This window comes from Schistocerca americana, chromosome X (genome assembly GCF_021461395.2).
Source record: "Schistocerca americana isolate TAMUIC-IGC-003095 chromosome X, iqSchAmer2.1, whole genome shotgun sequence".
NCBI lineage: Eukaryota > Metazoa > Arthropoda > Insecta > Orthoptera > Acrididae > Schistocerca > Schistocerca americana.
Window position 1 is genome coordinate 748,858,195 of NC_060130.1, and position 12,079 is coordinate 748,870,273.

The 12,079-nt window shown below is 42.5% G+C and overlaps 1 protein-coding gene across 3 annotated transcripts in view; it reads left to right on the forward strand.

Moving 5' to 3' along the window:
- Nucleotides 1-12,079, forward strand: part of LOC124554815 (ecdysone-induced protein 74EF) — an 893,955-nt gene that overhangs the window by 415,422 nt on the left and 466,454 nt on the right. For all 3 annotated transcript variants that reach the window (XM_047128473.1, XM_047128472.1, XM_047128474.1), the window contains one exon: nucleotides 2,055-2,115. The gene's annotated coding sequence lies outside the window, so the exon portion shown is untranslated. The remainder of the gene's footprint in view (nucleotides 1-2,054; nucleotides 2,116-12,079) is intronic.

Below are 12,079 nucleotides of genomic sequence, written 5' to 3' on the forward strand. Positions count from 1 at the left end.
TCGCTAAGCATCAACCGAAACAACGGGCTGTAAATATATTTTTCTGGTTGTTCGTTCTGACAAGAAAAACTGCCATCTAAATCTATAAAGAAGCGGATATCAGTTTTCCGCAGGTGCATTTCGAACCAATCTCTCACAACAATACTTTTTACATGTTTTAGAGATTAATTTAGTATACAGCTGAAGGGAAACTGCGCTTACAGAGCCGTTTAAGAAGCTGAAGGTTATTGTGTGGCATAGTTTGTATTTCATTCGAGGTAGTCACGAAATGAGTGTCTATACTGCTGTAGTCCCACATGTGACCTTAGAAGCGATCGTGATAGTACAGTAGAAATACGTGCGCTTGTGATTCGTAGAGAATCCGGAGTGCGTGAGCTTCATGTAAACTGCGTAGGTATGCCACTGCTATGGCGGCCAGTGAAGCGGTTTCTGCTTTCCGAGGGAAAACTGCTGGTGTCTCTAATACGGCACTTCTTGATTATCATTGAACCATATTGTTCCTGTTGTTCCTAGTTATTCTCATTGTCTTAGTGTCATCACAATATACACGCTCTTGTTTTATAGTTACGAGCAAATTTCCCAGTTGAAAAGCTTTAGTCGCTCTGATAGGTGATATCTCATAAGAAAATCTTCAGTTACCGTTACTCATAAGGTTTGTTATGTATTTTCTGACTTGGGAGCTAGTGAAGTGAGCGAAAACAGATCCCGAGATTTTCGGATAAGTATTTCCTGAGCAGGGCGAGGAAAGAAGTCAGTGTAATATCTTTACCAGAGGATGGAACATATTAATAGAACATCTGCTACAGTATCCGGGAATAATTAATTCAGAATGAACAGTAGCGGGGAAACATAGTAGTCACTGACAAAGAGCGTAATATGCAAAACAAATTGTAGATAATGTTGAGTGTACGAGTTACGTAGAGATGAAAGAGATTAGGACGACCAGCGGAAAAAATTACGACGGTATCAAGCCACTAGAAAGACTTATAACTTTTTTTTTTTAAAAAAAGGGCTCCTCTCGAGAACAGGACGGAACAAGCAACGTCCATGTCGTCGACAAAATCAGTGTACGTCCACAAAGAGTCTCAGAAAGCAGTCCGGATGGTTTCAGAGTGTTGAAATTATTTTCATTTGAAATCTGAATTATAAACCTGAGAGCATGAAGAGTAATCAGCGATGTAGAATATTTGATTTGTTCATTGAATGACCCCTTTCATGTCGTTAAACCCATGTTAATCTTCCTTACGCAGAAAATCTGAAATCACGCAAAAATGTTGCAGTGAACCTCCTTAACTCATTTATCGCAATAAAAAGTCGCTAAATCAACACATCACAATATTACTGCATTAACACCATTATCGTACGAAGAGTCGTTTCAACATTACCAACCCGCTCTTACCTAGTGGTTACTCACAATGTAACCAGTTTGTAATCGCATCGCTTTAAGAGTTAACTTGCGAGACAAGGAGGCGGCCCATAGACGTACCGAAGCTGCGCATAGCTCAATTAGTTCTGGACTGGTGCACTGTATACTGGCTAACCTAAGAGCGGTTTTCCGGTGTTTCACCATCTCCATTTACGTAGCAAATGTATAATCCTCAAACAGTTAAGATAAAACATAAATTTTTAGACAGCTAGAATACATGTCAGATCCCACCAGCATATACCCCGATCACCATATTGGATATAAATAGGATTTCAATATCCATTAACGGAGATTCGTTTCTGGAAAAATAGCGCAAAGCTGTGGGCAATTTCAAAAATATATGAGCCGATTGCCACATAATCCACAAAAAACTTGCAGCACATAGATAGAAGGTAGTTACGTTTTTCACATAGTTCGCCTCAATCTCGTGTTCTCTCTCTCTCTCTCTCTCTCTCTCTCTCTCTCTCTCTCCTTCCCTCCCTTCCTTTTGCCTAGGATATAGTCTTACCAAGTTGTGACGACACTTAATTGCATGGCATATACTTTCTTAGGTGTTTTCTGCTCTGCATGATGAAGAAAATCAACGACGGTTTTTATAGTAATACAACATGATTTTTTTCTGTTGTAGGTCACCAACCAGCGCTGTTCATGTTTTGGATCAAGTTTCAGAAGTACCGTGATATAGCCAGGTAAGAGAACCTCATCCATCAACAATTCTTATAGGTAGAATAAACGCACATGCTTGTTACAAACTTATTAAGTGCCAGTACATATTCTAGCTGGGTATCGTTTATCTGGGTACCCTCCGACAAGATGTTTGTTTTAGTTTCGCAGCACTAGGTTGAAAGCAAGCACTTATTTTCTCAGTTTCAAGTCTAAAGTACTGTCTCTAAGCCCTTGCCGTCGACAGGACCCTAAAGCCCAAAATTTCTTCTTTGCTGGAAGCAGACCTGTCATTACTCTATGATGTTTCGGGACTGAAGCCGGTCGTCGTTTTTTGCCATGCACCGAAACACTGTTGAGTATCCAATAGGCCGGGAAACTTTCTATATACAAGTCAGACCTATCATTTTCAAAAATGTCACTAAAATAAAAGGTCCTTTGTTTCACTTATTGAACAGGCTCTGCGTTGTCGGTTGCAGGAGAAGTACACCTGTTAAAATTAGAGGGTAGATGCAGGTGAGCCCCTTTCGGAGTTTGTAGAGTTCAAAACTTTAGCATCCGTGCATGTATCACAAAATGCTGTTCTAGTTTATTACGTGGGATACTTGCTCGAATGTTTCGTTATGAGGCACAGCTACGATTTCGACTGCTTCACCTGTCGAACGCCAAGAAGATTGTATAACTGTAGGCCTACTAATTGTGCATTCATGGCTTGTGGAGCAGGCGCTTCCGGTTGAGCGCTGTCCTGAGGAATTATTCGACATCGGTTTGACATTTTTCATAAGGCAGACATCACGAATAACGGCACCGAAACCAGTTGTAATATGATGATGGAAGACAGACACCATATGGATAACTTTTTCGTTTATGCAGATTACTGGTGTAGACCTTTGTTACAGGCAGTTTTCAGATCCGTATCTAATAAGAGAGAGTGGGGGACAGTAATACAAAGCTGATCGTCCTGTGACATAAAAATACATATAATGGTAGCACGCAAATAAAAAATAAAGGATCATAGCCGTATTTGTTTTTTATTATTGCGAAACCTCGTTCATCAGCGGCAATAAACATAAAATGTTTGAAAATTTTCGGTCGCAGTAGAGGCGAAATGCATGTAGAACATACTATACACTGCTTTTTACAGGTTACATCCCGCTTCTGTGTAATAGAAGATTGCTGGCGATGAATTTCAGTGCATTGTAAATAATAAACCTGTTCATGCTGTGCGCAAAAATTATTTAGAAGTGACATATCTTTCACGTGCATGCAACAAAAATCGAAAAAACAAGTTGTCTACTGTTTCATTGAACTGTTCCAAAAATGTCTCTGTGTAGTTTTAATCATTCTTTTGGTTAGCTTTTCTGAAATTGCACTATCGTTCATTCCAGGTCATTTGCGCAAAACATCTCGTTCATTTCAGCTCGCTACATATTGATAAATTAAGTTCAGCTGTCCAAAGAATGAAAATGCACATTTTAAGGAGTTCTAAAGGCTACGCAGAATAATGTCTTCTGCCGCGGCAATACTGTCTTGCTAAAACTACAAAAGTGATAAGAATTATCTCATCAGACTTCATTCACTAATGTTTGCGTGAGTACAAGAGAGGAGTTGGGGAAACAAAGACTGCGTGGCGTCTGTTTTATCTAAGCCTGCAAGGCAGGGAGATCAGCAGTTGTATCAGGCCGCTGTTGGCCCCCGTGGTACAGTTCATTTGAACTTTGGAACTTCCCCGACTTTATACCTCCAGAAATGCATTTCATTAGAAGCGATAAAAGCATGTAATTACAAACTTTTTAACTTGGTTTTTCTCTCTAAATGGTCGTCATTCCAAATAAGTTTAAGAGTCCCACAGCCACCGCTATTCCTGGCATTGAAACTGAATCAAGCCGTCCTAGTGAATGAAGCCGTGGCGCTGCTTGCTAGCACCTCGTATCAATTTTAGACTATATACCGGCACGCATTAAGCGCCACCACTTTGGCATCCGGTTATCAGTTTCATGTATTACCTATACCAGGTTAGTGCAACTCTAAGTAATCACTGTGGCCTGATTTTTGTTGCTGTTACATCTCGCTTTACACTTAATATTAGAATTAAAGGGTCAAGACACTTTCCCTTCAACGAGCGGATACCGTAAGCCTTGAAAAGCGTGTTATCGTCTTATTTACGATGTTGAGACTGCGCATCTCATAGGAATATGGTAAAAGACCTTTAATATGTATACCTAGGCCAATTCTGCAAATCGCTTCGAAAGCCCATTGGCCGATACAAAACCATATTTGAAGGTCTAAATACTCGGCATAAATATTTTTCTCTTTTTTTTGTAGGGCATCTTCTGAGTTTATACAACAGTGTCAGAAATATCGACATGTTGTGTTTATACTATAACATATGTAAGTTTTTTTGTCTTCTAAACTTCTGTGGAAGTGTAGCGCTCCACTTTTCCTTCGAAAGACTAACAAACTGCCCCTTATCGGACGAATGTTTTGTCTGAGTGTGTGTTGAAAAGTAATGTCTCCGAATTTCTTATGTGAAAACTCTTAAAGATTTCATATAAAACAAACTTTATAAATATTATATATATTTATTCTTCATGTTTACGTATTTGCATCCCCCTGCCGCTAGAGGACTCCGAATTGTAGCCTGTAACATGGGGGGGGGGGGGAACGTAACTTCGTCTGTGCGTGAGAAACAGTGTTCTGTAATCCACTTTTCGAATTCGTAGAGTTCATCCAAACATGGAGCACCCTCTCCTTCAGCATACGAATGCAATACCACACACTAACGCTTCGGTATTTACAACAATCCGACGCCTAGGGTTCACTGTCATCGATGATCCTCCGTACCGTCCCGACTTGGCCCCATCCGACTTTCATTTGTTTGCAAAACTTATAGAACACATTCGAAACCTTCACTATGGGTGATGAAGGGGTGCAAGCAGAGGTTAGGTTGTGGCTCTGTCAACCCTGAAGGTATCAACAAACTGGTCTCTCTGTGGGAGAAATGTGTTCTTCGTCAGGATGACTATGTTGAGAAATAATTAGTAGACGTGAAGAATAATGATGTAGAATGTTTTATTTCAAACATTTAAGAGTATTTACATTAAAAATTTAGATGCACTACTTTTCAGCAAGCCCTCGTAGATACGTCTGATGCCACTGAACCGATTCCAACATTCCGTGTGCCGCTTCTGCGTGAGACGTTATAAATATCTGCTCTTGACCTCCTATCCACAACTGGCTTGGAACTTAACAATTTAGAAAAACGGAAAAAACACTCCACGACCATCCACGGAGCATTTAGACAGAGATGAACAATCCTAGATAGGATGCTACTTTTTATCGTTTACAGTTTTCAACTGGGGAACTTAGTAATCTGTTGACATCAAACTTTAAATCAGTTCCTAGGATCATCTGTCTCATTAGAAGTGTTAGATATATAATGTATATAACTTCGAAAGTATTCATATATATATATATATATATATATATATATATATATATATATATAATACGCAGACTTTCGACGTTGCAGGTGTATTTAGCATCATGACATTGTGTACAACGTTTCGGATGCTTTGGTGAAAGCAACTAACGTTAACAGTACTTCGAAAAGAAAGGTCTATTAACTATACAGAAAATGCTCCCTCACAAAATACCACTGTATCAGGTTTTCGTGGATCAGTGAAACGAGACGTAGTTCGATATTTCGGCGAGACGTTCAGCTTTGTCAAAATAATACTTTTAGTTCATTTCCCACATTCATTCCTAATAATATTTGATTGGTCACCGACTTCACCTTATTTAGTCAACTTAAAACACGCGAATAAAGCTTAGCTTGGCAAATTAAATCATAGGTTTTTTCCTTCATTGCGACAAGTTTTTGCGAGTATATCAGGTTACGTTGTTGCGATAACCTTGTTTTCGTAGACACAAATTTGACAAACCTGCTGACGCCAGAAAGGGGCAGAGTGATGTCAGATGTGACTGGATAAACTTCCCCGTTGTACCTGAGAATGCACGGAGAATCTCGTATTTTTATGAGTGCTTACTTTCTCGTTGGTTGGGAGATTACTAGCGACTGAGAATTTACTCAGACAGGCAATAAATTCAGCTACCAGTAGACCACTTTTTCGTGATCGTAGAATCTTTCTCCGTTTTAGAAACGAATTAAGCCTTTCATAAACATTATGCGCTTGAAAAGATTCTAATTTCCTTTAAAATTGTGTGTGGCTTTGATGTGGAGCATCGTCTCACTGTTTTCGTGTAAGCCAAGATCTCCAAAGCCATTGAAAATCCTTGTAATTGTAAAAAAAAAAAAAATGTTCAAATGTGTGTGAAATCTTATGGGACTTAACTGCTAAGGTCACGAGCCCCGAAGCTTACACACTACTTAACCTAAGTTATCCTAAGGACAAACATACACACCCATGCCCGAGGGAGGACTCGAACCTCCGCCGGGACCAGCCGCAAAATCCATGACTGACTGCAGCGCCCAAGACCGCTCGGCTAACCCCTCGCGGCTTGTAATTGTACCTTCGAGGTGTACATGGAATAGGGGGAGCTTCTGTAGCTAGTAGCCTCGTCCATTTATCTACTATCTATAAACGAGTAATGTGCAAACAAGTCCCACTTCGTGTCTGAGTGTTGAGAGTACATGGGTGCCATGCGGAGAACCCGGGTTCGATTTCCTGTACTAATACGTATTTTTCCTTGTGGAGGGAATGATACGGGGTGCACTCAGCCTCTTAACGCCAACTGAGTGAATGAGAAGCAGCGGCTCCACAGTCTGGAAAGTCGGCAAAACGGCCGGGAGGGTGGTGTGCTGTCCACATGCCTCTACATACGGCATCTGCATGACGCCGCAGGGCCATGGATGACACGGCGGCTGGTCGGCATCCCTTAGGCCATCAAGACCTGGGCGAGGAGCTAGAAAACGTGCAAACAAAAAAGAAATGAATCATATTCGGCGTCTCACTGCAATCTTTTAGGAGTTGGACGGAATTTGTTCAGTCAAATATTTTTGTCTTTTTTATCAAAGAGTATAGGCAATAAAAAGTTACTGCAGCGCTTTGATCGTGCTTATATTACGTGGAGGTAGAGCAAGTCGTCTTGCGATTAGGTTGCACGATTGTACTAGTGTCTTAGCACGCGGGACAACATAGATACACAGCTATTTTTTTCATTAATGGCTACTGGGATTTGTTTCAGAGATAGTAAAATTGTAAGTAATTATGCCATCGTTAACGACGTTTCCGAAGACAGATCTTGCTGACGAAATTGCTAACTCAATAACAACATGACTTCATTTCATTCGACTCCTTTCTCTTGTGCCGTCTTACATTGCGATCCCATGATTTGATCACTGTCAATGTATATTAATCTGCTCGTATAAGCGTAATATGCAGCGCGCTGGCTTGCGGGACAGGAAGGTAAGCCTGATCAGGATGGAATCTGTACGGCGGATTAACGGCCGCTGGTCCTCTATAGGGTCTCCGTTCACAAGATTAAAACTAAAATAAATTTTCCACATCCTAAAAACCAGTGAGAAAACTTTTACGTTCGATGTGATCTGACTCCTATATAACGAACATGATTTCCTTATAATAAGGCTTCACACTAGTTGTGAGTAAATAAATAAATAAATAAATAAATAAAGTTTAACTGTGGAAGAATAGCTCCTGAAATATTGTGACTAAATAGAGTACAAGTACTGTACGTAGCTACGTTAGTGCGGGCGAACCCTCGGCATAGGAACGACACAACCGTTTCCACCTCCGTTAACATAAAATGCTAGCGGACACACTCGAGAAATATCGCGCAGCCCTGTTGCGTTCAGCGCCGCATCACGTCCTGGATACTTCGTTAACGTCCTTATGCCACGTCCGCCGGGTAGTACTGAAGTGAAGTGAGTGCGCTTTGTAATTCCACGTACACGTTGCTCCACAATAACGAAGCGCCTGCTCAAGCAAAATGTGCGACGCTAATGTATTTGGCTTCAATCATTTGTGAGGTTTCTCTCCCAGTTACCATGATTGGCGTGTCGGTGTCAGTACATGACCTGAATTTTGGAACCTTTGAGTACCGGAGCTTCAATTTAGACCAAATATTTTCAAACGGTCGAGGAAAAGTTTAACATGAGCCGTTGAACCTCGACGATTGCAAAGTTTTATTTTCTGATCTACGGAGACGGGTTTCGCAATTGACGTCTGTATCTTCTATTAAACGTAACTTGTTACGGGCATTATTGAGTATATTTTAATCCCAAAGACCTTTTGAGTTGAATAAACGTATTCATAATGATCGAAAAGAAATAAATTTTAAATACCTCTCCAACTTATAAGTAAAGAAAATTATTTCTATACGCCCCTCATGCGTGAGAATACTGCAGTTGCATGGTTCGTTATAACTGAAATTTCGTAGCTACAATTAGAAATAATGCCACAACGAAAATAGCCCAGAGAACTCAAAGAGCAAAAGGAGATGACACTGTTGGGTAATGGCCGTGTTTTCTTGCGAAATAATTACAATCGTTTTCTCCATTATAGCTGAGATTTCATAGCTACAGCTGCAGTTAACGGCTTAACGAAAGTAGGTCAAAGAACTTACAGAGCAAAAGGAGAAGACACTACAAGGTAACAAGCGTGTTTTTTAAAAAAAGATTTTACTTTTTCACTTGCGCTCCTCTCTTCTATGCACTCCGTGATTATCCTAGCGTATATAGAAGAAACAGCTGTCTGATTTCAGCTCCCTAGAAATAATGCAAAATATACACTCCCTGACAAAAAAAGATAAGCACCATGAAGGGTATGTAAAGTTATTTCATTGATTAAAAAATCGAGTCAAATTTACAAATAACTTGGCATTGTGAAGTCACTTATCACTATGACGTTGCGCCCCCTCTGTCCTGGACGCATGCACTGTTTCGTTTGGGAAAGGTGTCCTAAAGCCGTTGTATCCTATTCTGAGGCAAGCTGGCCCACGACCTATTAACTAGTCCTCAATGTCCAGGATACTGGCCATGGGAAAAAGTTGACGCCCCATACAAGTTCTATCGGGAACATATCTGACGATTTCTCTGGCCACCGAAGTACCTCAATATCACGCCGATAGTTCATAGAGCCGCATGCCATGTGTGTATGAACATTGTCCTGTTGAAAGAAATGCATCACAGTACTGTAGTATGATAGGTAACACACGAGGACGCAGGATTTCCATGACGAACCCTTGTGCCATCAAAGCTCCCTCGGTGACTATCAAGCGTGGCCTGATGTCAAACCCGATGGGTCCCCACACCATGACGCCGGGAGTGAAATATTGGAAGAATGGGACCTCTTCCTAAGTCGCCGTCATACTGGCCAACGACGGCCATCCGGCGTAGTGCAGAAGGGTGATTCATTGCTCAACAAAATTGGACACCATTCATCAGCAGTCCGTGCTTCCCGTTCACGACAGAACTTCAGCAACCATTTAGGTTGTGTTAAGGGCAGCCCACGCGTGGGACAGTAATTCCATAGTCCGGCTGATATTCGTTTCCGATCAGTGTTGCAGGGAGTCCGTTACCTGTTCTTGGACGATAGGAGCAGATGAGAAGTATTTTAAAATTTTCTCTGCGAATTGACTGTTCAAACAAATTTCGGGCTTACAGCCGGTAGTCGTTCAATACATCGCACGATATTTCAACTGGGCACCTGCCAGTCATCTTCAGGTGAGCCGTCGCAGACTGGCGGAAATGTTTTTTTTTTTTTTTTTTCATTTATTGAATTTCAATTCCCCCCAAAGGGGGCGGGCTGGCAGCAGCTCAGTATGCCGCTCTTCAGCCGACAGATTTTGTGACAAAGATCAAGAGAACAAATAATAAAAAACAGGCGATAAAATCGGAGACTTAGAGAGTAAGAAGGCGAAAAGAAATCGTGGAACTTAAAACAACAACACAGGGATGATGACGCTAATAAAAATACATACGAATTAGACAGGGAAAACAATAGACAATTAAAAAAAAAAATAAAAACACGGCGACAGTCTGGATTCTGTTCGCAAAGCACATAAAATTCACACCTAGCGACAGCATGGTTTCTGTTCGCAACACGAGAAAGACAAACAACACTGAATAGTCACTGGAACACTGCACTAAAAAGTTGGCAAATGTGACACCACAGTCGAGAGCAGGTGGGGGGAAACTGGACAGAAGATGGGAAAACAAAAAGGGGGGGAAAGGAGAGTAAAAGCGAAGGGAGGAGCCGGGAAAGGAGCTGAAGGAGGATGAGGGCCCATAAGAGGGGTGGGGGGCAGACGCGACAGGGAGTGGGGTAGGCAGAGGAGGGGAATACAAAAGGACTGGGGGGAGAAGGGAGGGAGGGAGAGGTTTAGTGGGGAGAAAACAGGACGGAAGGGGGGGGGGAGAGGGAGCCCAGGGAAAGGACAGAGGAAAGGAGGGGGATTGAGGATCAGAGTTGATAGGAAGGATAAATGGAGGGAGAGAGGGCATCATCCGGGAGGGGGAGTTGACGGAAGCCACCTTGGGAAAGGAGATGGAGGGTGTGGAGATGGAGGGTAGGGGGACACAACGGTGAAGACGTGGCAGGGGGCGGGGATGGGAGAGGAGAGGAGCAACCAGGGGGTGAGGGGGTTCAAGACGGCGGGAGGTGTAGAGGTTGCGGATATGTTCGAGGAATAGGAGCAGATGGGGGAAAGGAATGAGATCATAGAGGATCCGCGTGGGGGACGGGAGGCGGATATGGAAGGCGAGGCGGAGTGCATGACGCTCAAGGATCTGGAGGGACTGATAGAATTTGGGGGGGGGGGGCAGAGATCCAGGCAGGACTGGCATAACAGAGGATGGGACGGATGAAGGATTTGTAGGTGTGGAGGATGGTAGAGGGGTGCAACCCCCATGTCCGGCCAGAGAGGAGTTTGAGGAGTCGGAGGCGGTTGTGGGCTTTGGATTGGATGGAGCGGAGATGAGGTATCCAGGTGAGGTGACGGTCAATGGTGCGGAAATGTCCTCCGTTCCGCAATATATAGCGTACTGTAACTATTCTGAGCATGCGTCGAAAACTTGATAGATGAACCACGCTGCTTGCCGGCAGCGCCCTCGCTGGTGGAATAGCGGAACTCAGTCGCCCTCTGCGTTGCTGTTTGCCACGGCCGTCGACGCACTCTGTCGTCTTCGATTTGAGCAAATCGTGGAGATGATGGGATTTCATGCACTGTCCAGCTGGTAGCCGCTGTCACGGTTTAACAGATTTTCCGCCAGTCGTCTTTCTACGGATTCTTTAATAATGGAGTCCCAGAAGGACGTTGCTGTGGACAAAATCATTGTTTTCTCATACTCCATTGAATGTCCAGTAGAAATACAATGTTCAACAATAGCGGACTGCTTGGCTGAAAAAGGCGGGTGTAACGTTGATGTTCAGAGCAGCCCATGGTTTGTGCCCATGGTTTGTGCGTGTACGAAATAACATTGACATCCGACCTTGTATTCTGGGTGCTTGAAATGCATGATGTATGACGAAAAAAATATATATGTCACCAACGACTCTTCTAGACCTTAACGTAACTCTTTTTTTTAGTTACGCGATCGGCTGCATATAGAGCTCTTGAACCAGCACTTTGAGCACTCGACATTTCTCCCAAGGAGATATGGCAGCTAGGGGTAACTGTACCCCCATTATCTGTGATGTCGGTGTTGTTTACTTTTGTGAAAGAGATTTTAAGGTTTTGTTCTTTTTCTACAATATTTGTATTTCCGTTTCAGAACATCTACAGTTACATGTTCTGACACTGCTTTATGGCAGATAACCTGTGAGGAAGTCGTAACTTGTTCCTTCCGACATCCTGTTCAAGAAATGTACTCTCGTTTCATGATTATGCTTCGTCGTCGGTGAAATATGTGGAATACTTCAGAGGTAGATTATTTGCTCCCTTTCGTCACATACCCCTGCGTGGATGTGAAACATTTCTCTAAGCCGATAAAATCAGATACGAGGCATT